Source organism: Chrysoperla carnea, chromosome 4, assembly GCF_905475395.1.
Source record: "Chrysoperla carnea chromosome 4, inChrCarn1.1, whole genome shotgun sequence".
In the NCBI taxonomy this organism is placed as follows: domain Eukaryota; kingdom Metazoa; phylum Arthropoda; class Insecta; order Neuroptera; family Chrysopidae; genus Chrysoperla; species Chrysoperla carnea.
The window spans coordinates 24400383-24427668 of NC_058340.1; the positions used below are offsets into that span (position 1 = coordinate 24400383).

The 27286-nt window shown below is 27.7% G+C and overlaps 1 protein-coding gene across 1 annotated transcript in view; it reads left to right on the forward strand.

Annotated features, from left to right (window-relative positions):
• LOC123297949 (probable G-protein coupled receptor No18) overlaps positions 1-27286 on the forward strand; it is an 83364-nt gene that overhangs the window by 39557 nt on the left and 16521 nt on the right. The window contains exon 3 of the mRNA XM_044879788.1: positions 22154-22283. The gene's annotated coding sequence lies outside the window, so the exon portion shown is untranslated. The remainder of the gene's footprint in view (positions 1-22153; positions 22284-27286) is intronic.

Genomic DNA, 27286 nt, shown 5'->3' on the forward strand with positions numbered 1-27286 from the left:
TATACTGGAAAGTTTTGGAAAGAAAAAACAAATTTTATTGAAATGAATGTTACATTACGACTTCCGCGTTTATTTTATCTTGAACTAAAGCCGAGATTTCCAAAATAGTGATTTAAATTAGTCCGATATATCTATATATATATGGATTTGTTTCAAACGACGCGAGAACGAAATGGATAAAATTTTAATTATTTTATTATAAAAAAAGCAAAATTTTTCTTGGTATATATTTCACTTTTTTTTTATATTTACGTAATTTATTTTATTTTTAAATAGTTTAAAAATAAATATAAAAAAAAAACTATTTATGAAATTATAAAAATATCAAGGGTACCCATATAAATACCACGGATATCTACCTTCCGTTTCATAACTTCATTCTATGTTTGTCTATTACAATCGTTTATATGCTGAACATTTTTCTTTTATCTCCATGGGTCTAGTGTATTATTACACAGGAACAGGAACAGGATAATAGTTGACTGCTCTTCCACTGGATTATTGTAGTACTGGATAGAGCAAAGAAATGTGTGATTTTGAAAACGATGTAAAACAAAAATCCAAAAATTTTTAAAATTAAGTTATAGTTAGAGTTATAAATATAACAACTTTAAGGGAATTTTTCTTTCGAGTTTTTCTGAAGAAGAGTATCAAAAGAGAGAGAAATTGTACCAGGATAAGTAACAACCACTAGCACTGGAAGCACTCGAAGAATAGAAATGACCTTATGTGATTCAAATCCTGCCTAATGCGTTGGATATCTTGATAGCCCGGCAAAATGTGTATGCCTGAATAGACGTCATTTTATTGGAACAATTTTCTTAAATGAATTTTTATGCAATTTAACTATTTAAATCTTATTTTAGTTAAAAATACAATTTATAGTTCACTTAAAAATACAATGTAAGTCATTTTCGAAAATGCTTTTTTAATTTATTTTATGATAAATAAAAAATAATTTAAGAAGCTTGGGTTTTTTTACATCATTTTCAAAATCGCAGAATTCTCTGCCCCATTTCGCAAATGTCCAAGTTGGAAATGCTGTTGTATAACACAAACAATACCATATTTATTCGCTACTTTAATACTTTTGTCCAATGACAGGTTGCTTGTTCTACATCAGTTGGTGCAGGAGACGATTAGCAAAGGATCAATAAAATCAGTCCGTATGTTAAAAAAGCGGTTATGTGATACGAAAAATCTATATCGAAATAAATTTTACATTGCTATTTTAATTTAATGCTTGTTGCTAGGAGTTTATTTATAAGTAGTGAAAATATATTTTAGAAAAAGGACCAATAAAATTAGTCCAGATATTGAAAGCATATTTGAACAATGTCCATAGAAATAAATATATTACTTGGCTTTCTTTGCTTTTGTTGACAATCTGAAAACATAATCAAAATTCAATTCAATTTATTTGTTTCTCAATTGCGGCAAGTTATAATATTTTCATATTTACAAAAATATTTGTAACTAGAGTGATACCCACCCGCTTCGCTGGGTTTAAAAGTAAAGATTGATAAAGCTTGCTCTCGCTTATCCCCTTTCTATAATACTCGAAATAATGGTAAGGATTGTTTTACACAGGTAAAATATATGTATGGTTTTCTATTTTTTTAAATGTATAATAGTCGTAATTATTTATTGAGTATATCAGAAAAGATGGCCGTGAAATATTTTATATTGACTATTTTTACAGAAATCTGTAAATTATGGTAATGTCCAATGACTACTTTTACAAAAATCTGTAATTTATGGTAATGTCAAATTAAATTTTTTTTTTTTTTATTAATTTAGCTTTATAAATTATAGCTCATGTGTTATTCTGAAGTATGAGCTATAATGCTGTACATTTTCATTTAAAACCTTTCGCTAGTTTTAGCGTGAAAGCGTAACAAACATACAAACAAACATGCTTACTTTCACATTTATAATATATAGAGAAGATAGAGATAGAGATAATGAAAATATTGATTTTAATATTTTTCATATTTACTAAAATACTTGTAACAATGACATGTTCTTTATTGGTATTATTAAAATAAATATTTATTATAACCCAAAAATGAAGAAAATATAATAATTTGAATCAGTTGAATACAATTATTTAACGAAACTAATTGTTTTAGAACCATTTTGTCATTAAATATTGTACCAATGATCACAGCATGCCGATATTTGCTTTTCCAAGCATTCTTAGTTATCTCTATTATCTCTATCTCTATATATTATAAATGCGAAAGTAAACATGTTTGTTTGTTTGTTACGCTTTCACGCTAAAACTAGCCAATGGTTTTTTATGAAACTGTACAGCAATATAACTAATACTTCAGAATAACACATGAGATATAATTTATAAAGTTATATTAGTAAAAAAAATTATTAAGCGATAAAAATTAAGCGAGAGCAATATTTATCAATCTTTATTCTTAAACCCAGCGAAGCGGGTGGGTCACTAGTTGAAAATAAAACTTGATAACTATCGTAATAACATAGCTCCAGTTTTTACTAATATTGAGCTAATATCATCTTTAGCTTACACTCGTTCATTTTGTAAAACGGTGATCAATAATGACAAAAATTAAATCAATAACTATAATATACTCTTCGGTTAATATAGTTATCTTTTCTGAGCCTTTCCACCATTTAAATCTTATATATTATTTCTCTAGTCTCGATACGTGATACCTTTCTTATTTCTTTATCAAGTTCCATAATTTACCCCTCATTTTAAATCTTTTCATTCTGGCTTATGACATCAACATGTACCTCTTAAGAAAAGCTAGCCCGAGAAAAAGCATTAAGGTTTATTTTTGTTCATTATGTAATTTGTAAATCATATCTGTAGTAAAATTGTCTATAAATAAAAAGATTAATAGTAAAGTAAATTATCACCTATATATTATTTTTCTAGCCTGTTTTTAAAAACGATTACCGCACCGCAGAATTTCGCACGAGTCAAGCTAATATTTTAGTGATACAAGTATCATTTTTCTTAAAGTACAGAGTTTGGCATACGGGTAAGAAACAAAAGTACAATTCTTCCATTCCAGATCCTACCAAGCATCATTTGTCATCATTTTCCTCGAAAAATCCCAATCTCTTATTTCATGAAGAAATTTTTTTTAATCAAATTTTCTTTATTTTCTCACAAAATTAAAAATGTATGTCAATTAAGGTATTTCCAGTATGGTATTTGCAGTTGCTATGCTAAAACTATAGTAAACCCCACTTATCGAACCGAATTTTGACTGTTTTAAACACGAGATAATTAATGCTTATGTTCCCAATTTTGACCATTTGCGTCAAAATAAATATCTCGAAAAAAACGACTTGGTGCTATTTTTTTATTCTAAAAACATTCGTTTCTACTTACTATCCTATTTTCTTAAATCCTACTTCTTTAAATTTTTTTTAATATCGTAAAAAGGTTATCTCGCGATCTAAACGACCAAAAATTCTGCAACTTCGGAATAACACAGCTAACATGATTCTGAGTCTGTGAAAAAAATAGGCCAAATCTGTGTGGATATATTTTAAAGCCCTCATACTTTATGTCTGAAGTATGTCTGGAGTAAAGTTCAAAGACAGAAACAGACAATCTGAAATAAGCAGCAAAACAAAAGTAACCGATGTACTCTACCGCATTGATCACCAAAAATGGGGTTGGACCGGCCATATGCTACGATGTAATAAAAATAAGTGGAGCAAACAGGCTACTTTTTAATACGAAGATAGGAGATGAAATACGCCTCATTTTGGGACCTTATTAGACAAGGGTTGCAGGAGACAGAACACAGTGGAGACAGTTGGAGGAGGACTATGCCAAAAGGCACACCAAATTGAGAGATGCTATATAAGCTTTTAAGAAATGACCTACAATTCGAAAAAGAAAGGCTATTATTATTAGTATATACTATATGTCAATTTTAACGCAGTGGTATTTCAATTATGATACCATATTGGCTATGAATACATTTTGTCCTTGTTTTCGACTAACATAAAATAGCTACGCCATTTAGATAATAGCACACGCGAGCGTCATTTATATTCTATTAAATTTATTATTGCTTATTCAAAATGCAAAATTTATCAAAACTCCTGCATATAAATAAGCTTTGTAATTTGCAATAATGATACAAAATATTCTAGTTATTAGAAACTTAAACAACTCATCCCGAAGGGTATTTTTCTAACTTTATACACAACTTTCTATACCGAGTAGAAGTTTCTAGCTGAATAGTTTTCGTATTTACATATATTTCGAAATAGCAACAGCTTTTTCGTTAAAGAATTTTGATAGAAAAACTAACTTTTATAAACGTATGAGATTTAAGTTTTTATATCTGTAAATATAAATAAATAAATACTATATTTATTAAGTATATCGATAAAGATGAAAATATTTATTTGTATATCGTTAAAATCTTATGTAAACACATTAGAATATGGTTTTTTCCACTATTTCTATTTATTTATAACTATGACAGAAAAAACCATTGAAAACTTAACGATATTATGTTTTTATCTAAACTTATAGTTTATAAAAAACTAGATTGATACCCAACCGCTTCACCGGACTTAAAAGTAAAAAAACCACAGCTTTATAGCCTCCACCCTCTCTTGATATACACAGTTTTCAATTTTGTTAAATGTAAGCTAGTCATAATTCATTGAATATATCAGAATAGTTGGACATGTTTTTTTTGGCATTTACTATTTGAAATTTGTACAGAATTCTTTAATTTATGGTTCAAAATTATGATCATAGATCCGCACCATCAATAATTATCATTTTGAACCATAAATTAAAGATTTCTAAAAATTTAAAAAATGGTAAATGTCAAATTAAATTTAATTTTTTAATTTTTTTTAAATATATCTTTATGAATTACAGCTCATGTGTTATTCTGATATAGCAGCTATATTGCTGTACAGTTTCACTAAACCCCATTCGCTAGTTTTAGCGTGAAAGCGTAAGGAACAAACAAACAAACATGCTTACTTTCACATTTATAATATATAAGGATAGGGATTAACTTTATTTTATTAATTTTTTGTTCCGAAGTGCATAGACAAGTTAATACTCTTCATTCGATAAAGACAAATTTTAAGTAAATAAAATTCATGCACTGACTATAAAATTAAGGACGGACTATGACAATTTTTTCCTAAATATTAATATGTACTTCTGATGTCTTTAAAATAGAATTGTATAAAATTTACGAAAATGATATGAAAATCCCTGCACATCCTGCACATATATACACATACCTAACCTATATAGTAAATATTAAATATATTTTCATTATATATATATATATATATATATATAAATTGTATAAGTATATATGTATCTATGTTTACCTTCTTAAAGATTATGTATTATACTTATTCGAATTTCATTTTCTATCGTTATTATTTATTGTATATTTTATATATTCAATATAAAGAAAATTGTTGGAAAAGTATTGTATATGTATATATATTGAATACGGGAAATTGGAAAACGTTATCATTGTAGTTTGTTAGTATATATACAACTATAGTCTATACTATAATAACAATAATATCGTAGGGGGTATATACATGGTTTTATTTTAGTTTTAAGGCAAATTTTCTATTCAAGGTTGAATATGCTATTGCTTTTATTAATAATAATAATGATAATAATGGGGTTTAACCTCCGTATCTCTGACATATGCCTAAAAGAGAAGCCACCCTCATCATTATTTGTTCATCTTTATTTATTTAACTACATCCGTATATATATACAATTACTTTTATGATGTGGGTGGAATCGGTTACTTCGTTCTTATCCAAGCGACGTTCTTATCAATTCTACAGCCCCCATTAATTATAATTTGTTCATATTGCAGCTGCAATCTACCGGTCAGTAGCATTGCTTTTATTATTTGATAATAGTTTGCAAAAAATTCTTCAATTGTCCATCGATCCTATCTAGTTTTTTTAATTTCTCGACTAATATAGGTAAAAAAAATTTATAACATGCAAAGATAAGTAGATTATAAATTTAACTAATTTATCATCTGACCTTTTTACTTCAAGTTAAAAAAAAATTATTTGTTTGTTTTATAAAACACATAATATATCTACATTTTATATATATAAGTCAAAGTAATATTGTAATTTCCATCAGATTGTAAACTGGTTACAAAAAATCACTCCAACTAGCTCTTACTCAACACTTAAATATTAACAAAAAATGTGTTTAGTTTGCCTGAGTTGAATTAGCACGGTTTAAGGTGGTTTTTGACCCTTTTTACAAAATTTACATTTTTACTAGTTACTTTACAATCTGACGGAATTTTATGTAAGATTCTGTGCGAATGTTTGCTTTTCGGCCCAACAATACGGTGTAAACTTAGGTTACAAACAAATTGAAAACTAGCTACGAACCTAGTTTCCATAAGTATCTGTTCATAAATTTCTTCTATTTTGATTGGTAATTTCTAATTGAAAATGAAAACTAACTGAAAATGAATTTTCCATCAAAAGTTGCATCTATGTGTGCAAGCCTTTAGAGCGAATTCGTTTAGTTATTTCAGTTTCTACGTGACGAATCTTATTTCAGTTTTTCTTACTATTTTCATAGAAACTTACTAATTATGTAAAACTTCATTAGTAAGTTTACTAATTATAACATGTATTCTTTACAAGGATTTAATTAACTGATAATATTTAAGCAGCAAGATGATTTTATACAGCGTTGTAAGGGAATTATGACAAAAAATTCTGCAACTTAGTTCTACAAAAATTTATCAGCAAGAAAATATATGTTGACAAAATAATATATCTACTCAATTATTAAAAATCAATTCTGCTGAAAATTTCTAAAACAAAGCGTTTTCGGTAATATTACTGTACTATAAAGTGCTCTTCTCGCCCTTGAATTTGCCTTCAGCCTTGAATTTGGCGTTGAATTTTAAGAGCTTTAATAAACATTAACTTTACATTTTTTTATCACATATCTATTATGTTATGAAAATAAGCGGATTGTCAGATGACCTTGATATTCATGATTAAATTCAAGACCTGAGAGAGATGTTTCTCTCCGACTAGAGCAACTTTAAATTTTGTTGTGTACTAAAAAGTAGAAAATAATTTTTACTATGAATCATTGGTGGCGCTCAATTTAAAATTTCAAGAATGATTATTATTTGCTACTTTTTTTAAATAAAAAATAACTAATCCGTGGACGGCAGACTTACCTATAATCATTTACTTTTCAAGTAACCGTGCATGCAAAATTTCAGCTCAATCGGTTAAGAATAACTCCAAAAAAATTCTATTTCAAGATTTGATATACTTACAGACATGCAATCGTTGCAAGTTACATAAACGCTTGAAAAATGGGACACTTGGTGTATTATCTTCCAGATAAACAGAATAACTATAAAAACAGGATAACTTTTTAATTAATATTTCTTATTTAATCATTTTTATTATAATATATAAAAACTTCTATGGATTCACATAACTATACAACCGAACCGTCTTATGTATTATGATTAGAAATTTACAATTATAGATCAGCCGCCAGCTCGAAAAATGGGTCGAGAATATCCTTGGTAATTCTCAATCACGTTTACTTCAAAATACACCAATTTAACGATTGTTTTTGTATAACCCAAAATAAGATTTAAACGTTTATACCTACTATCAATATAAAATGCAAAATTAAAATAAAAGTGATACATAAAGTCAGGACTTTTACATATTTTAGATTGACTATTCAGAAAAAGTCTATGCATATAAAATTTCGGCTCTTTTTCGAATGGGTTTAAAATTTAAGTTAAATAACTAAACCGTACGCGATTTGTCAAGAATTTTCATTTTAATTTTGTATTGGCATAAACCCTTAAAAAAATCGTAATTAAAACCTCGATAAGTTGAAAATCAAGGGAAATGTTAATTTGAGTTGGCGAGTTTTTAATTTACTAAGGACTTTAATCAAGGAGTTTTTAATGGTTCATATTTTTACTTAGTTAGCTTTATTTATGTTGTATAATGGGGTTTAACCTGTGTTCCTCAGACATAAACGTCTATAACAAAGGCCACCCTAATCATTTTTTTTTTATCTTTATTTATTTAAACTACCATTAAATTTTTATTATATGGATGAAGTCGGTTACTTCGATCTTATCTTCGACAGTGTGATCAATTTACCGCACCATTTCATCAAAATACATTCAGTAGTTTTCGAAACCACCCAGAGAAGTGGACGGATAACTGTTAGCGCATTATGTTATATAGCCTATTGTCTTGCTCGATAAATATGCAAGGGTAAGAATACCTTATTTCGTACTATAACTGTTCAAAACTATTGAAAAGAAAATTATTTAACTATCATATTTATTATGAAATTATATACAGCAGCTAGACACGACTGCCATAAGCTTTGAATCTTTTAAGATTGTTTGATCATTATTTTTATTTTGCAAATATTTATAATGATTATACAGGATGAGGCATAGTATAGTATATTTTTTATAGTTATTTCACCATTCGTAGCTCTAAAGTTGTCTTCTTTCAAGTGATAGAAATATAATATTTAATTTTATTAAAAATTATATTTAATATTATATATAATAATAAAATTTAAATATTATATTTCAATTTCCGGTGAATAAAATGAGTAAATATACTTTGGATTAATATTGAGAATTGTTGAAAACTTTTTATTGAAAGTATTAAATATTTACACCAACAAAACTTTATTTAACAAATTGTTAAAAACATAACATTGAAAATTTATTATCTGTTTCATTATTATTTGCGGTGAGTCAAGTACAAATTTTATCCTAATAATCTGAATATAATACGGCTTTGAAGGACGCAATCAAAGTGACTAAATGATGCTCAAACCTGTAAAGAGACTCAAACTATCATACATTCTTCATACTCGCAAAGTAGCAAGAACCCAGGAACGAGAATGTAGAGTTAATACTCTTGGTGTCTCGTCTGTCTTCGCCTTGCCTTGTCTAGCTTCGCTCGAGTCAAAGACAATATGAAACACTCATGCGAGTACATGCGAGTATCATTTCCTCATTTTCGTGATTAATTGTGTGATTCAGTTCAAAAGCTTTGATATAACGCAAAGAGAACTTCCAAAGTAGCTGTTGATGACACAGACTACTTAGTTAAATGCATGACTTTTGATTATCACAGGCTACTTGGTTTAATACATGACAAAATGCTCTAAAAATTAAGTATCATATATCCAGCTGAGGGAATTATTTGAATAAAATACTATTCCATTCTTAATCGGAAAATTTACTCTTAAAAATATAACACTAATCACTGTGAAAGATTTGTTGCATTTTTAATAAAAATACGAACTAAAAGATGTCTCACCCTATAAAATATACATAGCCTCTAACCAAAAAGTTAATAGCAAATTTATTCAAAAGTTATTGTATTCTACAAAGCTTTTATGTGTAATAAGAGTAACAAAAATTGTTTTTGTTAATCTAGCTCGAACATTTGTAGACACCATTCTAAGTATGCTTACTTTAGTTAAATATATTGAAAACAGTTGAGTTAATAAATATTTAAATAATTAAAAACAGCTTTTATTTGACTTGCTTTTATGTCTATCTATTATATTTTCTACAAAATCAATACACAAATCTAGTTTCTTATCTTAGTTTTTATTCTTATCGTATCAAAAATTTATTAAACCATATATCTAGTTCTATAATCAAGTAGCGATGAAAATAAAATATATAAGATAATGGGAACATATAAAATTCAATTTGTTATTTTTATTATATGTTTTTATTTTTCTCGAAAATATTTCCGAAAATTTGATTTATCGTTTAATAAAATTATCTCAAATACAAATCACTCAAATTAACTTTATAAAGATGGTGGAAGCGCAAATAAATAATTTGACCATAGTAAGAATTCATATATTACATAATTTCCCTGCACCTCCACCATTTATTTTCTGTTGCTGAAATCGTGTAAATAAGTAAAAAGAAACCATTGACTAAATTAATTGTTGAAATATCCTATTTGAAAAAAACAAAATTATTCCTGCAGGATCAAACGGGAGCCAGTTTTCTAGGATTTTTTTTCGTTTTCTAAAATTAACATGATTTAAAACAAATTTTAAAAAAAAAAAATGTTCCCCCAAAATTGTTCTTCTTTGATCTCTTAATACTATCGAATGGGTTAAATATGGAGTCATATTATTATTAATATTAATATTTAGAAGTCACTAACTCCTTTCAAATTCCTAGAATTTTGATAAACTATCATTAAGAATAAATTAAGAATTGCCATAGAAATTTAAATTCAGATCGATAAATATTAATAAAACAACTATTTAAAAACTTTTAAGAATTCAGTAACAAATTACTAGAACTAGTATTAGATTTCGTACATGACTCGGAATTCATTATTTATTCTATACACAACTTTATTCAACTTTAATTGGTCTACACAATAAAAGAGAGGATATTGAGCTGTAAGTAAATAATAAATATACAAGGAGGATCATTTTAATCTATAATGGCTAATAGCTTGTTTTGTAGTTAGCCAATCAAAAAATAACTTCAACAAAAGTTGCCGAATTTAATGGGGAATATAATGTTCTGGAATCAGATTAGACCAAGTTCTTATGATTTTTTTAATAGTCAATTTAGATCCTAAACGGTAAGAAATATAATAACACTTTAAATTAGAAAGTTGATAAAAAAGCTTTCATTTTTCATCTAAACCATTTTTTTTTTAAATCGTCAGCTTTCGGATGAAATTCTAATTAAAAATAAGCCATTATTGCATTTAATTGAAAGAAAATAAGCTAACTACGGAAAAATGCTTTGGCCAACAGTTGTCAAGGGCAATAGAGGACAATTGCCTGTGTCCATGACTTTGACCTACAATTATCGAACTTTAAGCTTAGTTTCTTTCGATTAAATGCAATAATGACATATTTTTAAGTCGCTTTTCCTTCGAAAAAATGTTATAAACAAGTGTTTATGTTTTTTTATGAGGATCAACTTTCTAACTGAAGGTGTTTTTCTATTTCTTACCGATTAGAATCTAAATTTACTACTAAGCAACCTGAAGAAGTCGAATATGATATCAGAACATGATGTCCCCCTCAAACTCGACAATTTGAGTTATTTCTTGATTTGTTAACTACAAAACGAGCAATTAACCATTCTTGATTAAAATGGTCCACTCTGTATATTTTTCGAAAATAAAAATAAAAAACACACTAACAAAGTTTTATAATTAAGGTGTTAACTTATAAAAGGATTTTTATACACACGCAAATATGTGGGAATGACAGATACCGAGTGATTTTGCAAGATTGAAATGATAATTTATATCAAAATATATACACAGTAAAAAAATTTCAAGTTTGAAGTACCTATACGAGTTAACTTAACTGTTGATATTATTGTAACAAGTAAATATTTCTGAAATTAACGATCTTAGTACTTAATTCAAAAAAATGGGAATATTTACTTGCACCATGTCAAAACATATTTTCTTGTTATTAATACTTTTCATTATACCCTGTATATATTAAATATATTCAAAGTTATATTAACTTTAGACCCGAGTTTGTAACGCTTAAAAATATTGATGATGCGAACAAAATTTTGGTTTAGGTGTTCAAAAAATCACCTAATTAGTCCATTTCCGACTGTTTGTCTGTCCTTTCATCATGTCTTTCTGCCAGCACGATAACTCAAAAACATAGAAATAAAGAGCTGAAATTTTTATAGTGAGCTCAGGACGTAAAAAGTGAGTTTGAGCACGTAAATAAGCAACATAGGTCAATTGGGTCTTGGATCCGTAAGACCCATCTTGTTAAGATATAAACTCTTCAAGTTTTAAAACGCTTTAGACTTTTGGGGAAAAACAGGGAATGAAGGTATGGCTAAAAAAATATAACACTGGTAAAACCGAATGAAATGAAATTGCTGCAAATGAAATTGCTGCAAATAATTCTAAAATACCACAAATCAAGAGTTTATCACTAAAAACCTATAAAAAGTGCGCTAACTAAGCGTTATCCAAATACCTAGTCAAACAACTGCAAATAACTCCAAATATATTACTGTGTCTATTTTGACCTTTGAATTATTATGCAGCATGATGGAAACATGACCTACATTAAATGTATGAAATAAATAATCAACATGATGCAAAACATAACACATTCAAAATGTAATAAAATTCAGCTTTTAGTTTTTTTTTAACTCTCAGTATTATAAACTATATCAAAGCTCGTGATAACTATACCTTTTTGAATGACGGCTTTTGCTATTCTTTTGATCTATACCCAACATAATACATACATACCTATAAAACGGTATGTTAACATCAATTTGTGTTTTAACATAATGTTAAAAACACGAACAATACGCCTCCGGTGTTTGATAATTAAACTAAATTTATTGAGTAATTTGTTATTATTTGATAAAAAATAAAATTCATCCGACCTTTTTTTTATTATTACAAATAAATTTTGCAAAATTTATTTTAATTTAAATACAAAGTGTTTAAAAAATGGTTTTAGAACCTTTGGGAATACATCCTTTGTAATTGATTAATGTTACTTTAAATTAGGGTTTCTGCTCGAGAATCGTTAATTATGATTTGTTGTTTAATCGAAAGACTTTGATGTTATTAACATAAAAGTTTAACATTTGAGTTTAAGATAGTCGCAAAATGTTTGTATTGTTAATCAAGTTTTTATAGCTATCTAAATATGACATAGTAATTTTGATATTAAAACTATTTTTTTTTTAAATATAATTAAAGACTGTCGTTGTAGGGATCCAAAAATATCAAATAGTTATGCATTACCCTTCTTTTTACTTCTTATATAGACCAGCCGAGTACAGTTTGTTTAATTTATTGTTTATTGTTGATTTGTTAATTAATGAGGGCACTTTAGATTAACTAAAAATTTACCATTTGATTTAATTGACCTCATCAATAAGTCTAATTTGTAATAAAGCAAAAATTTAAAAATAAGATATTTTCATTCATATTCTCAAGATACACGAGAAACTCGATAAATCCTGGACGAGAATTCTCGTGCTTCGGGATATAAAAAGGTCGATAAACCAGAAATTCCACTTTAAATTGGAGCGCAGATAAATATATTGTATATTCATTTATCACTAAGCTGAATATTCCCAATGCTTCCACCATATTAATTCCATTTGATTTGCCGCAAATGATTTTGATTATTTCCACAAAAACTTCTCTTTATTCTGTCTTATGCATGAAGTGAATACCCAAAAAGAGTTATCGATTTTTTTTCAGTTTTGGGTTTCAAACTGGAGGGTTTTATCATTACTTTGATTTTAATCCTAACCTTCAGTAAGAAATAATTAAAAGTAAACTAAAGCTTATAACCCATAAAAATAGAGGACTTAATATTTAAAAGTTTGAAAGCAATTTCATTCGGGTAAAATCCAAAAAAAGCTATGTGAAATTCTACCTTCGTATATTTTCGGTTAACAAAAAATTTTCCTAATAAAAGGTTTGATTTTTTTTTATTAGTAACTTTCTGATTTAAAGTTCATCTTAGTTATCTTCTTATCACTTATGAATTGAATTTGCGAGGGTCGATTCTGATAGACATTGGAGTCGAAAACTGAAGACATTCATTGCGGTACTGCCAATTTACTATTTAATTATTTTTAGCACAATGAATTTGACATTATAGAGAAGAGAAAGCTTTTAGAAATAATTTGAACGGAAGCAGAATATGAATAAATATGAATTAATAAAACAAAAGCAAATCAATGATTTTTATTTAGTCCTTTTAAGCAAGGCATTCAATTAAAAAACACCTTACAAATACACGTATTTGAAATATAAAGCCAATAAATATAAAACCAAAAAGATAAGAAACGAAAAAATTATTAAATTGTCGTAAAAAATGTCAATATTGAAACATTACTATAACATTATAAATTTTAACCGTTCTTTAATATGACTTTTGTAAAAGTTATTCTTTACATTTAGGTATTGAATTTATATCTAATTCCATAAAATCTAATTCCATACAGTCATGAATTTTCTATTAACAAACATATATTCTAAAGACACCATAAGGATTGATGAAATTCTCTTAGCTCATTAACATGATGCATAATCTAATTTAATGCAGCTACAAATTTTCTATTAACATATAACGGGTGTCTTTTTAGAGATTCACTTCTTTAAATTAAAATAAAACATAGGAAAATATTTTTAAATATCAATGAAACTGGCACTATCGATAACTCAAACGTCAAGGAAAATGCAAAATATTTTGAATTAATGAGTTTTCGATTTAACAAGTAGTTGGAGATACAGATAATTTAACTGCTAAAATTTTGACTTCGAAAAGCGCGATTATTCTATACCGTCTTTATATTTTGCTTATTACTTTTTCAAATTTGAGCTACACAGAATAAATATATACCATCAATTACGTGATCCTGGAAAAATTTTCCATGCAAAAAATTCGATTCTAAATAATTCGAGGTATCGCGTCTTTAGTAGTTCAGCGGACGGGGTGTCATTTTTTGATTAAACGCTTAACGTTATCGATTTCACGAGGTTTGATTTATAGAGATTTCACTTTTATTTCGGCCATCGCGGTTGATCCATTGATAACGCAATCTGGATGTTCAATTTGCACAAACCTTTCATAGCTATTGTGGTCTTATTTCGCCAATGATTCGCTGAATGTTGTATTTCAAGTGATCAACCAAACTAAACATAAAGCAACCCCTGCTGTCAAAACTTATCAAACAAAAGACTGTTGCCAACTCAAAGATGCGAACCTAAAAAAGAACCACCCAAACATTTGGTATATTCTACCCTCACGATAAATTCGAAATACTCGAAACTTCTCAACATGAAGCATATAGAGCTAGATATTCACTCATAATTATAAATGTTATAACATTTCAAACTTCATCCTTGAAAACTATAACCAAACTCGATACAAATATAACATGTATATAATCCTTGTAGAGAACGACGAATTTCTTTAACACCTACGTATAAAATCTGGTGTAAATACCTCACACGACCGCTTACATATATTCACGAAAATTTGATAAGAAAACATTAGTAACGCCAAGACAAAAGTTCGTTGCAAGATAACGAGATTTTCTATATTTCTTTTATAAATGAAATTAAGAGTATGTCCTGCATCTGAATTTTTTCGAATTCACACTCTCAAATAAATTTCAGATTTTGAATCATTTTAAAATCATTTTTTATTGAAAACACCGCGTCAAATAATCAAAGAAAATACGTTTTTATATCAATTAAGTGTAGATAGTAGATTTAGTTTAGTAATTAATAATTAATTCATTTTGAAAATATTAAAAAACGTATGTATATTCTAAAAATGTCCATGTGCTGATCAAAGAGAATAATACATAGACGTCAAAAAGTGCCAAAAAAAAAATTCGTAGCTTAGGAGCTGCGTTAGCTAAGCTTATTTCCTCAGAGATTGAAAAAAATGACACATTTTTCTGAAAATCGAATATTACAAAGAGTACTTTTTTGCTTAAAACTGATAAAAGAATGCAAAAATATTTCTAATTTAAAAAAATTAAAATTTGGTACTTTGCTCACCCTCCATCCCTTGTTTATCAGTTAATTTTTTTCATTAACGGGCTTGTCCTTTGAAATTCCAAAACTCTTCTTGATATCAAATTTTATTCAAATAGGGCTTAAATTGCGATCGCTAGAGAAGGTACAGAGACATAAAAACATACAATAGGACGATGGCCATTTTTGACAGATATTAGGCCGGATCGATGAACATTTTTCAAAATTCCATCATCAGTACAAAAGCAATAGCTTTATTTCCTTCGGAAATTCGCTAACAAAGATAGAAATGTTGTTAAACTTTAAATAACAAAAAAAAACCTATAGGACCCTTTTTAGGTCTTCATGGTGTAAATTATAGCGTGAATTGTGAGTACTCACTTCAATTGTTAACCATACAGTCAAATTTTTTAAGTTATTTAAAATTTTTTACATGTTACGATACACATGTAATTAATTTTCCTTAAATCTATTCAGTTTTCGAAAAAAGCAAAAAAAAAAATTCATACAAAAGAGATGTGTAATTGTACAGAGGTGCTATATATATCGTAAATAATAATTACTTAAGAAGTGTTGTGTTAATATTAAGTATTCTATGTGCGAAATTATCACAAAGAATGAATGGCTGTTCTTTCTATAGTGTATGTAGATATGTTCACAAGGCCGGGTAGAGAAATGTGGGATTTTGAAAACGCTATAAAACAACAATTTTTCCAAATTATTATTATCTTAAAATAATTAATAAATCATTTAAAAAAAAAAAAAAGAAACACTGCCAGGGTAACAGAACAACACTATTTGTAAAGTACAAGCTTTTATTGTACTACAAAGTAGAAAATTATTATTTCTATCAGTTAATCATGCATGACTATTTATAAAAGCTAGAGACGCTCAGTTTCAAAAATCAATGATGATTGGTATCGTCTCAAACTTTTACAAATAATCATGTATAAGTGACTCATATAAATAATTATTTTGTACTTTTGAGTACAATCAAAGCTTGTCCTTTAAAATTATTATTTTTAATAGGATTTTAATAGTATTAAATTTAACTGTATATCAAATATAGTGGAAGCGATGTGAAAATCTGGTCATACCATAAAAATGCATTGTAAATCGATTTGTATACGTTATTTATGTGTTTCGCAGAAAACCCTTTCATTTGATATCAATATCATGGGAGTGCATAAAAAATAACCATCTCGCCATCTAGGACGGTCCGTCCGTCATATTGGATTTAGAAAGACTCCATCATACTACATACATACAAATATTGCTAAAGTTAAATAAAAGCTTGTAAAATACAATTTGTATAATTTTCTAAATTACTCATTTATTCTTAGAACCGGCTCAGTAGCCGTACGATTTAAGACGTCTCAACTTGCTTTGACAGTGACGTCACACTGTCGTCGCTTGGATAAGAAGTAACTGACTCCATCCACTTCATAAAATTAATTAGTTATTCGGATGTAGTTTAACAAATAAATAAATATTTTAAAAAGTAATAATAATAATGATGTGGGTGGCTTCTTTTATAGACTTGGTCTGACAAACGGAAGTTAAACCCCATTATTATAATTATTATTATGTATTCTCAGATGGTAAATAAAAAATTTCGGAAAAAATATTTTACACAGTTTTTTCAAATCGCACATTTCTCTGCAACTCCATCCTGTCTGTATATGTCTGAAGGATGTTTTTATTATATTTTAATTTTAAACGTAATAGCAAAACACTCAAAAGAATATTATATTAAATTTCTAGAATATAAAAGGTTTTTTTTTTTTAATATTCATCTAGATTCTAGATATATGTATTCTACATAGATTTACGAGTGGGTATATTTTTCTTATATAGTGTTGCTGTGGTTTACTTTATACATTACACATATCTTATATATTTGATGAATTTTTTAATATATTTAAAAAAAGAAAAAACAAGAAATGGTTAATATGACTGTTCAAGATCGTTCTATTAACTTTCTGATGAAGAGTCCACGGTGCCAATAACTGAAAACTAACAGACCAAAACAGACCAAAAAAATTCGTTGAATTTACTAAAGCTGATCATTTTACGTTATAGTAGTTGTGTACACACACATTCTGCGATCAGTCAAGCGAACGATAGAACAGGAGTCAGATATATGCTATCGAAACGGCTATGTTTTACGTGGTACTTAAATGAATTTACTAAAGCTGAAAATTGTTATACAGATTGTATATTGCATATAGAAAATATTTATGACAGTCATTCAGTTAAATGTTAGAACAGGACTGGTCAGTCAGCCCTTATTCATGTACAATAAACAAATAAGATTCATTTATGATTTCCGTGGTATTTGAATGTATTTATTAAGTAAAGCTGAAAATTTTTATACAGCTTGTATATTGCATATAGATAATAGTTATGATAGTCAGTCAGTTAAATGTTAGAACAGGGCGGGTTAGTCAACCCTTATTTATGATACATAAATAAATAAGATTGTCTTCCATTATAACTGAAAAATTTATTTAAAAAAAAAAAAACGTTGTCATAGCCGCCGAAGGTACTATTTAACTTTTAACCGATATACATTTAAACCATACAAACTGAATGACTTCTTAAATCATTACAAATAAATTTCATTTTCATTCTATTATCCTTGTTATTATTTATCTGTTATTATTCTTATTATTGTTTTTATTTATCTGTTATAAATTATTTATTATTATTCACTTGTTATCATTTATTTGTTGCTATTTATTTATGCGATTGTTATTTCTCTAATATAGGTTACTTAATATGATTGAATTTATTGGCATATTCAATGTTTTGTAAACAAAATCTACTGAATAAATACATATTATTATTATTATTATATAATTTTAAATTAAAATTTTAAAGAAACTTCCGACATAAAACGAGGTCTGATCGATTTGCTTGTGACATCGTAACGGATAAATCGAATTTGTTTGAAAGGTAATTTGATCGAAAGTGTTTTAAGCTATGTTTCAAGAAAGTTCACTTAGTCGTTTGAAGATTTCCGTCTCTTTTCTAGTTGTTTGTGATAGGAAACTCTAAACTCGAACCCTAAACAAAACTAAGAACACTCTCGATCAAAGTACCTTTCAAACAAATTAAAATTGGTTCATCTGTTTACCAGCTACGATGTTACAGACAGGCACACAGATACACAGATACGTTAAACTTATAGCATTCCTATTTTTTGGAGGGGGTTAAAAACAGAAAACTGTAAATTAGAAAACATCGATCACGTTGTGTATCTTTCAAAAATTTTGCTAAACGGATTGAATATTTAATGCAAGTGAATTTTGACTTCAGAAAAAACTTTAATTACAATTTTTTGTCTTTGTGAACCCGATCAAAAGCTAAGCGTTCTTTTGAATTATATTTAAAATATTTTATGTAAATATTCTTATTTATAATATTAAAATATATTTTTAACAATTTATTGCTTTTAATATATTATAATGAATTGAAATTCTTACAAAAAAAGTCTTAAAATATTTTGTAGTACAAATTTAGGTAAGCTCTAGATATTTTGTGAAAGAAAATGCATCTTAACTTTCACAATATGAGACTACAAACGTTGCCATATTAATTAATTTTATTTAGTTTAGAATATTAAAATCGTAAATATTTATCGTAAATTTTAAAAATATATGTTAAACTGTTGTAAAATTTATTTTTTTACATTGCTATTTGACATTATTAAACCATTATTCATAAACTCAGAGCATAAAGAAATCATAAAGTTTTTGATATCGAATTTTCGAGAGCAACTCAATAAATACGTAACAGGAAATATAAAAAAAAAATTATTATTATGCCGACCATTGTCGTTAGATAAAATAAAATTAAATAAAAAATAAAAATTGTTACACATAAGTGATTTATATTTTAATTTCTGAATGTTTGTATAGTAAAGTAACATCATATACAATATACATTATACATATAATATATAATATGTTATATACCAATCGAACTATTATAGCACAAAATATACATGCATTCATAGAGACATGTTGACAGAAAGACAGTCAGAAACGACCATCAAGACGGAGAATCGATATAGAAGTGTGCTATTTTAAAAACGCTGTAAAACAAAAAACCCATCAATTTTTCAAAAATATTTTTATGTTATAAAATATATAAAAATGAAACGAAATTAACGACATGAAACTGAAACACAAAAATATGAAAATGTCTAGTTTTTAAGGACATAAAGTTGTAAAAAAGCATTGACCGTCTTTGTTAGCTGCTAAATATTTTCAAAGTACTATTATAAGACATACTATTTGTAAGACATTTTTCACACGCCTAAAAATATTTAGTTCGCGTATTAACTATAGAAAGAAGCTTTGCAAATTAAGGATATTTTGAACCCAAATAGATTGTAATTGACAGGTCAGTTTACGAAAAACCCATAAACAAATAATACATCTGACGAATATTTACTCTCATCCATTAGTGATTTGTAAAAGTAGAAAGGATCCCGCAATATTAGACCAGAAAATGGCTTTCTGTAAAACTTTTTCTAATCCACCCTAAAATATTCTTTGGATTATTCCGATCAAAAGCTCTCATGGCCACAAAAACTTTTAACGAGTAGTTTTCGAATTACGGGCAATCAAAGCTGCACATATATTATATTTGTAGTAACTATATATGACAAGGGGAATGGTTTTCTGAGAAACTTTTTCAAACCATCCCGAAAATGTTCTACGGATCGTTCTGATCAAAAGTTCTCACAGTCACAAAATTTTTTAACGAGTAGTTTTCGAGATACGGGCTATATAACTATAATGTATGTGTAGCTTTGATCGCTCGTACCTCGAAAACTATTTTACCTCGAATTTTTGTAGACCTGAGAGCTTTTAATCATATTTTAGGGTGGGTTATAAAAGTTTCACATAAAGCCATTTTCCTATCTAATATTGCGGGGTCCTTTACCTACGTGCTGTGGCCATTGTGTTGCTTACTATACTGTATATACAGATGAGCAATTGATCATTGTTTCGTTGACAGATTTACTGCGCTAATATAACCACTATCTAGATAGGTAACTACAGTTTTCTATTTCTAAGATACCATCTTACTCACTTCGATAGAAATACTTTAAGAAAATTACATAAATTTATTTTTTAAGTAATCTCGAAATAGGGTGTTCCACTATTTTTGAAAAAGTACTTCAAAATGTTGATTTTGCTAATAAAAAGTCACCAAAAATTTATTTCGGAAAAATACACACGCTTTCTTGCCAAAAACTTAAATTAAATTTTAAACCTTTTTTAAACTGTCAAAAACGCGAGCATCCAATTTGATGACGTAATATGTTTAACACTATACGAAATAACACAAATAAGTTTGACAGATATATTCATAGACATCTGATTATAATATAAATACTTTATATCTGCATATATATTATACCCAGCTGTCTACACTGAACTAACTGATGGTCTATGACTCATACCGCTATGACATCACAGCAGGGCTTACTCGCGTTTTAGGTCACGTGATATACAGTTTATAAATTACGATTTTTAATTTTAATATTTTAAAAGAAAAATGTGCTTTTATGACTCAAAATCAGAATATTTAAGTATATTTTTACATAAATTTTAACTTTTTTCAAATTTCATGATTTATTTTTGACTAACGATAATACCCTATTGCATTTTTAATTAAATTAGTTAATCAGATCTTAAGTTAATCAGAGTATGTTATCAGATCTTATTACTTGTAACTTTTTATTGTGCAAAGAACAGTACCAGGACAACTTATCGTAATTAAGCATTTTTACAGTAGAAACCAGGCATTAAATTGTTTGTAAAGAAACACTATTCAAATAATTAATATACAGGCGGCTTACTACAAATTCTAGTACCCAAAATGTGAGGCTTAATACACTTGGAGTGGAGTACACTGTTAAATTTAGAGAATTGTTTTCATTGCAATTAATTTATTTATAAGAAAATATATGCATCAAACGACTTCTTTATATAAATATTATTTGAATGAATTGAGGCGGAAGTTATCAAAACAACCCTTATAAATCACAATAACGTTAACGTTAAAAAAAAAAAAACGATACTCTAAGAAAAAGATAAATTTAATTATTTACAATTTATTGACATCATGTTCAAACATCAATTGACATTATGAATTATAGCAGATATAAAAAATAATGTTTGGATACAAAAATCAAAACTAATATTTTATAAATGGAAATAATATCTGAAAAACGTCAATATTCAAAAACACAATTTTATAATACAAAATATGTTGACAAACAATTTCCACAAATGTATGCCCTTGAGACAATAAATTCAATGAATTTTAAAAAACTTCATTAGATCCAACTTTAAATACAATTTGTATCATTAATTATTCGATTAAATAATCATAAATATTTTTTAACGAATATCTAGCGTTAATTTTCTAGACAGGGACATGTCGAATAAAGTAAATCTTTTATGATACAAAAACCAAATAAACCATATTCTAATTTTGAAATATTGTCTTACAGATTTGGTTTTGATGCAGGAGTCAAATTTAAGATTCAATAATTATTTTTGTCACAAAATGATTATACGAAACGTTAGAATGGAATGAATCGTATACGGTGAAAACGATTTTCAATTGAATAATATTTAGAGGTAAGTCTCATGAATCTAGAAAAGTATCTACTTACAATCTACACGAAACACATGAAAATAGAGAAACTTGTTTAATGCAACATTTTGGCAAATAAGTCGTTGAATTTCCAATGAATAAATTTTCATATCATTAAGGGAAAGCTCATAGACACCTCAAAAACATGGGGTGTCTATGAGCCCATATTTTTGAATAAGGGTTAGGGTCTGAATTGCCCTTATTCTGTTTCATTCAGATGCAATTTAAAAATATGTTGTAATTGCATTTACTCGAAAGAAAATGCGCTTAGAGTTTATCGAAAATGGTAGATCATGGACACAGGCGAAGGTCTTGTATTGCCCTTGACAACTTTTGACTAACAACTAAGAATTTTTTCGTAGTTAGCTTATTTTCTTTCGATGAAATAAAATTATGACATATTTTTAAGTCGCTTTTCCTCCGAAAGCTGACGATTTTCGAAAAAATGGTTTAGATGAATTAGTTTTTTTATGAGGATCAACTTTCTAGCTTAAAGTTTTATTCTATCTCTTACCGTTTAAAATCTAAATTGGCTATTAAAGAAACCCGAAGAACTGAAGTCCAATCTGATGTCAGAACATGATGGCCCCCATGTTCTGACATGCAACTTTTGTTTGAAATATTTTTTGATTACTTAGCTACAAAATGAGCTATTAACCATTAGAAATTAATTCATCCTGTATACAAAAATTGGACCAATAGGGTTTCTGGCAATATCCGGAATAATCTATAAGTTTTTTTGAACAAGGAAAGAATTGACAAAATGCGGCTCTCGATTTTTGCACACTCAACTCTATCTAGTGCCGGCTTTAATATGCTCTTCGAATAAAGTAAAAGTATCTGCTCTAATATTTTTTTTTCAATTCTCTTTAATTAAGATTTGCTTGACATTAAATATTAATAATAATTGAAAGACTTTGATGTTTAAATTTGTATACAAACAAAAAGAATAAATTATTAAAATCGTTTCAAAATCAAAAACTATCTTTAAAAGGCAACTTGAGTATAAACTATTTACCTATAATAATGTTTATCTAAAAAATGTGTATATAAAAGTAACAGCTCCATGCTTGAAGTACTAAAATAGCTCATTGAAAAAGAATATTTAAAATAAATTCAGCTGTTATTGAGAAAGCACGAACATATTTAGTTGGCTGGTAGCATACATAATACATACAAATGAAACACTTTACTGGCAAATGGTGGAAGTGCTGGTTAATAATACTTGACATAGTTTTAAAAAACCAATCTCTATAGTCCAGTACTTTAGTTGCTTTCTTTCCAAAAAAACAATTTTGCATCATAAACATTAAAAAATTGATTAAACATATTATACTGTAAACTTCACAACTAATTTATACATGTCATACAGAATGTTTGTATACCATGTATATAAAATATACGCAGGTATATTAAGTTTAGTCCCAAGTTTGTAATTCTTAAAAATATTGATGCTACAAAAAAAATTTCTGTAGGGGGTTCATAAAATCACCTAATTAGTCCATTTCCAAATTACATGTATGTGATTTAATTTATTTAGAAAAAATAATAAAAGACCGTTCCATAAAGGACAGGAAGAATAACGCCTTAGAGACTTTTCTTTATTTAGATTCTCAAAAAAAATTAGAAAATATCACCGTCGTTATAAATTTCTTTCGTTAACCGACTTCAACCAAAAAAGGACGAGGTTATTAATTCGACTGTTTTTTTTTTAATGTGTGTTACCTTGGAACTTTCGACTGGGTGAACCGATTTTGAAGATTCTTTATCTATTTGAAAGCTGGTGCTTCTCGTGTGGTCCCATTTCATTTTGGTCCAGTTCTGACAACGGTATCTATGAGAAAACCATAAAAGTCTAATGTAGCAAACTGTTCTGTCAGAGTTGTTTACTTGGCTGACACCAACTCCAAAATTAACAATAATTTTAATTACATTATATTATCGTTATTTTTTTACTTTTTAGTGCTAAATTGTTTTGGAAAAGTTTTTCTTTTGAAGTCGGTTTTCTTTTTGTTAAAAGTTTTTTTTTTATTTCAAATAAAAACATTTGTTTATACATTTAACAATGTCGTTGAACAATGTAAATAAAATAAAACTATTTCAAATTTTCAAAACTAAATAATTAAACTAATAAACCAGTTTAAACTACCCAGTTGAGTTTTTTCTTTTACCCTCATATAAACTCGACACTGCTTTTTTTATCCCATGTTACAACTAACTCTATACATATAAATTTCATAGAATTAATTTGTCGAATGGGAATGTTTTGAGGTCTGAATTCTTTTATGTAGTAGGTATGTGAGTATGCGAAAAAAGAAAACTTCACAATCCTCACCAGTAGCAACAGTCATAAAATGTACAACAAATTGTTAGTTTTTTTTTGTTATAATGCACTGGAGGATAATTTTTATATTTCTTTTGAATTGAATTTTGCACACATAAAATGTGCGCTATACGAACTTTAAATATTTTTATCCAGACAATTGTCAAAAACGAAAAGCTCAATAAAATTTATCCAAACTAACACACTTTATTTTTTAAATAATCATTATCTTAAGGCATTTCTAACGGCATGAGACTAAAAGTAGTTTTTCACAAAATACTCTACATATGGGTTCCGGCTCACCAAGGTATAAAAGGAAACGAGCTAGCTGACAAAGCGGCAAAGAATTCAATTCTCGTAGAGTTCGAAACAAATATCGCAATCACCCACAGAGATACTAAACTCATCAGTTGCAGAATGAAATCACATTGGGACCAACATTAGAGATACGTGAGAGTGTGTTCAATTCGGTTCCCAAATTGTAAATAAAATAAATAATTAAAAAAGTCAAAAACCCGACTATGTTAAATAAAATCTGAGAAGAAAGACTCAAGTCCAGTGGTTTACATAGATTTTAACAGTCGGGGCTCATTTAATGTAAGAAATTGAGAAGGTCTATATATTAATGGACCCCAATTGGTAAAGTCTATGTAAACTACTGAATTTGTTTCTTTATTTTCAGATTTTACATTACACAGCCGGGTTTTTTGCCTTTTTACTTATTTATTTTATTTCTTCTCAGTGCCCCAGCACTAAAAAAACACTCATAAATTATGAAATCCTTCTTTCATAATTTTCGTCTCCATGGTTGCCGGAAAGGAAAATTTAAAAAAAAATTATAAGAAATGAATGTGTCAATTTTTCATATCTCAAATATACCTCATACATACATTTTTTAAATTCTTTTCAAAATGGAGAAAACCCCCATCTTCACGAGTGAGATATGTAACAATACGGCTGTCATCAACTCCCCAACAAAAGAAGAATATCAATATTGCGGTCTTTTGATATAAAATTATATTAAATTAATAATAATAATAGTTGCCTAGTTACTATAAATTGGAATTCTGCAATTAATATTCAATTACGGCCATTATATACCAACTAGCAATCTCCCAACCGCTTCGTTGTTCAATTACAACTTTAAAAACAAATGCTACCCCGTTACAGACTTCACTTCCCTTGCTCTCATTTATTCCCTCCCCCTTTGTTCACAATATCATGGGTTTTACAGAAAGAAATAGAATTTTTTTAATCGGTCCAGTAGTTTTTGGGTTTATCCATTATAATGACTCTTATCAAGAAAATTTTGACATCTTGGATAATATTTTTTAAATTTTCGTATCGATCTCTAATTTTTTAAAAATATAAAACACAGACCTTGTTACTCGCTGATAATGTAGCTTTATATTGGTGAAATAATTTTTATTGAGTAGCAGAAAAACGCAGACCTCACCTTCAATTACCACACCTTCAAACTGAAATGAATTTTCATTAAATAATTTAATATTCAAGTAACAAAATTACAATTCCAATCAGAAATTCATATTCTTATTCTCCAACCTCCACGTTAAGACGAAAATTGTTAATTCTCGAATATTCTTTGGATAAGAAATAAGAATGAATAAAAAGTTTTCTTCACAAATCAACACAAGAAAAATTTTCCCATCATTTCTCTATTCTATACTTTGTACACATTAAATATAACTCTTTATTTATGTAAAGCTTATAATTCCCACTTGTTCAGTTTTCCAGTACAGTAAATTTCCCTAAAGAGTTTCCTTCAACTATTCTTGAAAAAGAATGAAAATTAAAGTACAAATTTTTAATCATTAACAGCTTTATTTTTTTTATATAAGAAATACGATAATGATATTTTGAAGGAACAATCTATTTTGAGCAACTCAATTTTTCTTGGATTTTTTTTTTTTTTCGTTTTTGTAATCTGTAAGTTATGAAACGAATTTTTAAACAAAAAAATATTTCGTTGAAAATTGATCTCTTAGACTCCCTTAATATTATCGGATGGGCTTTGATTAAGGTTAACTCGACAAGTTATTTGTTTTTATATAATAGATTATGCATTGTATCATAAAAATACATCAATTATAATCAAAAGAATTAGTAAACAAACTAATAAATAACTTTTCTATAGCTACGACCCAGCTATGACGGATATGTCATTAACGTGGTTTTAAATGTTTATAATTATACAGGGAGGCTTTTTTAAGTTGTTATTTAATGAATTTAATCGAGGGTAATGCTTTAAACGAAAACTGTTAGTTTCAAAGGCACACACCATATACCAGCATCGAATTCGATCTAAGTTTTCAAGTTCAATTAAAACCTCACTCTGATTCATAACTGTCAAACATTAAATGAATTAGATTTAAATTAGAATATTGTTCTTTAAAAATACGCAAATATTTTTATCTAAACCGAATTAGTCGTGGCATTGTAGCATTTCATAATAATCAGGAAGGTCCGTTTTTTTTAAATGACCAGGAAGGTCCGTACATCGGAATCTACGTCTAACTTTTTGCCGCTAGAAAGTTTTGTTTTTTGCTATGAGTCAAATAGGCCAATCATTAGAATCCATTTATGAGGTGATTTTTGAAAATTTTAAAACCTTGAAAATATGGGCCATAAACGTATACCCGGGGG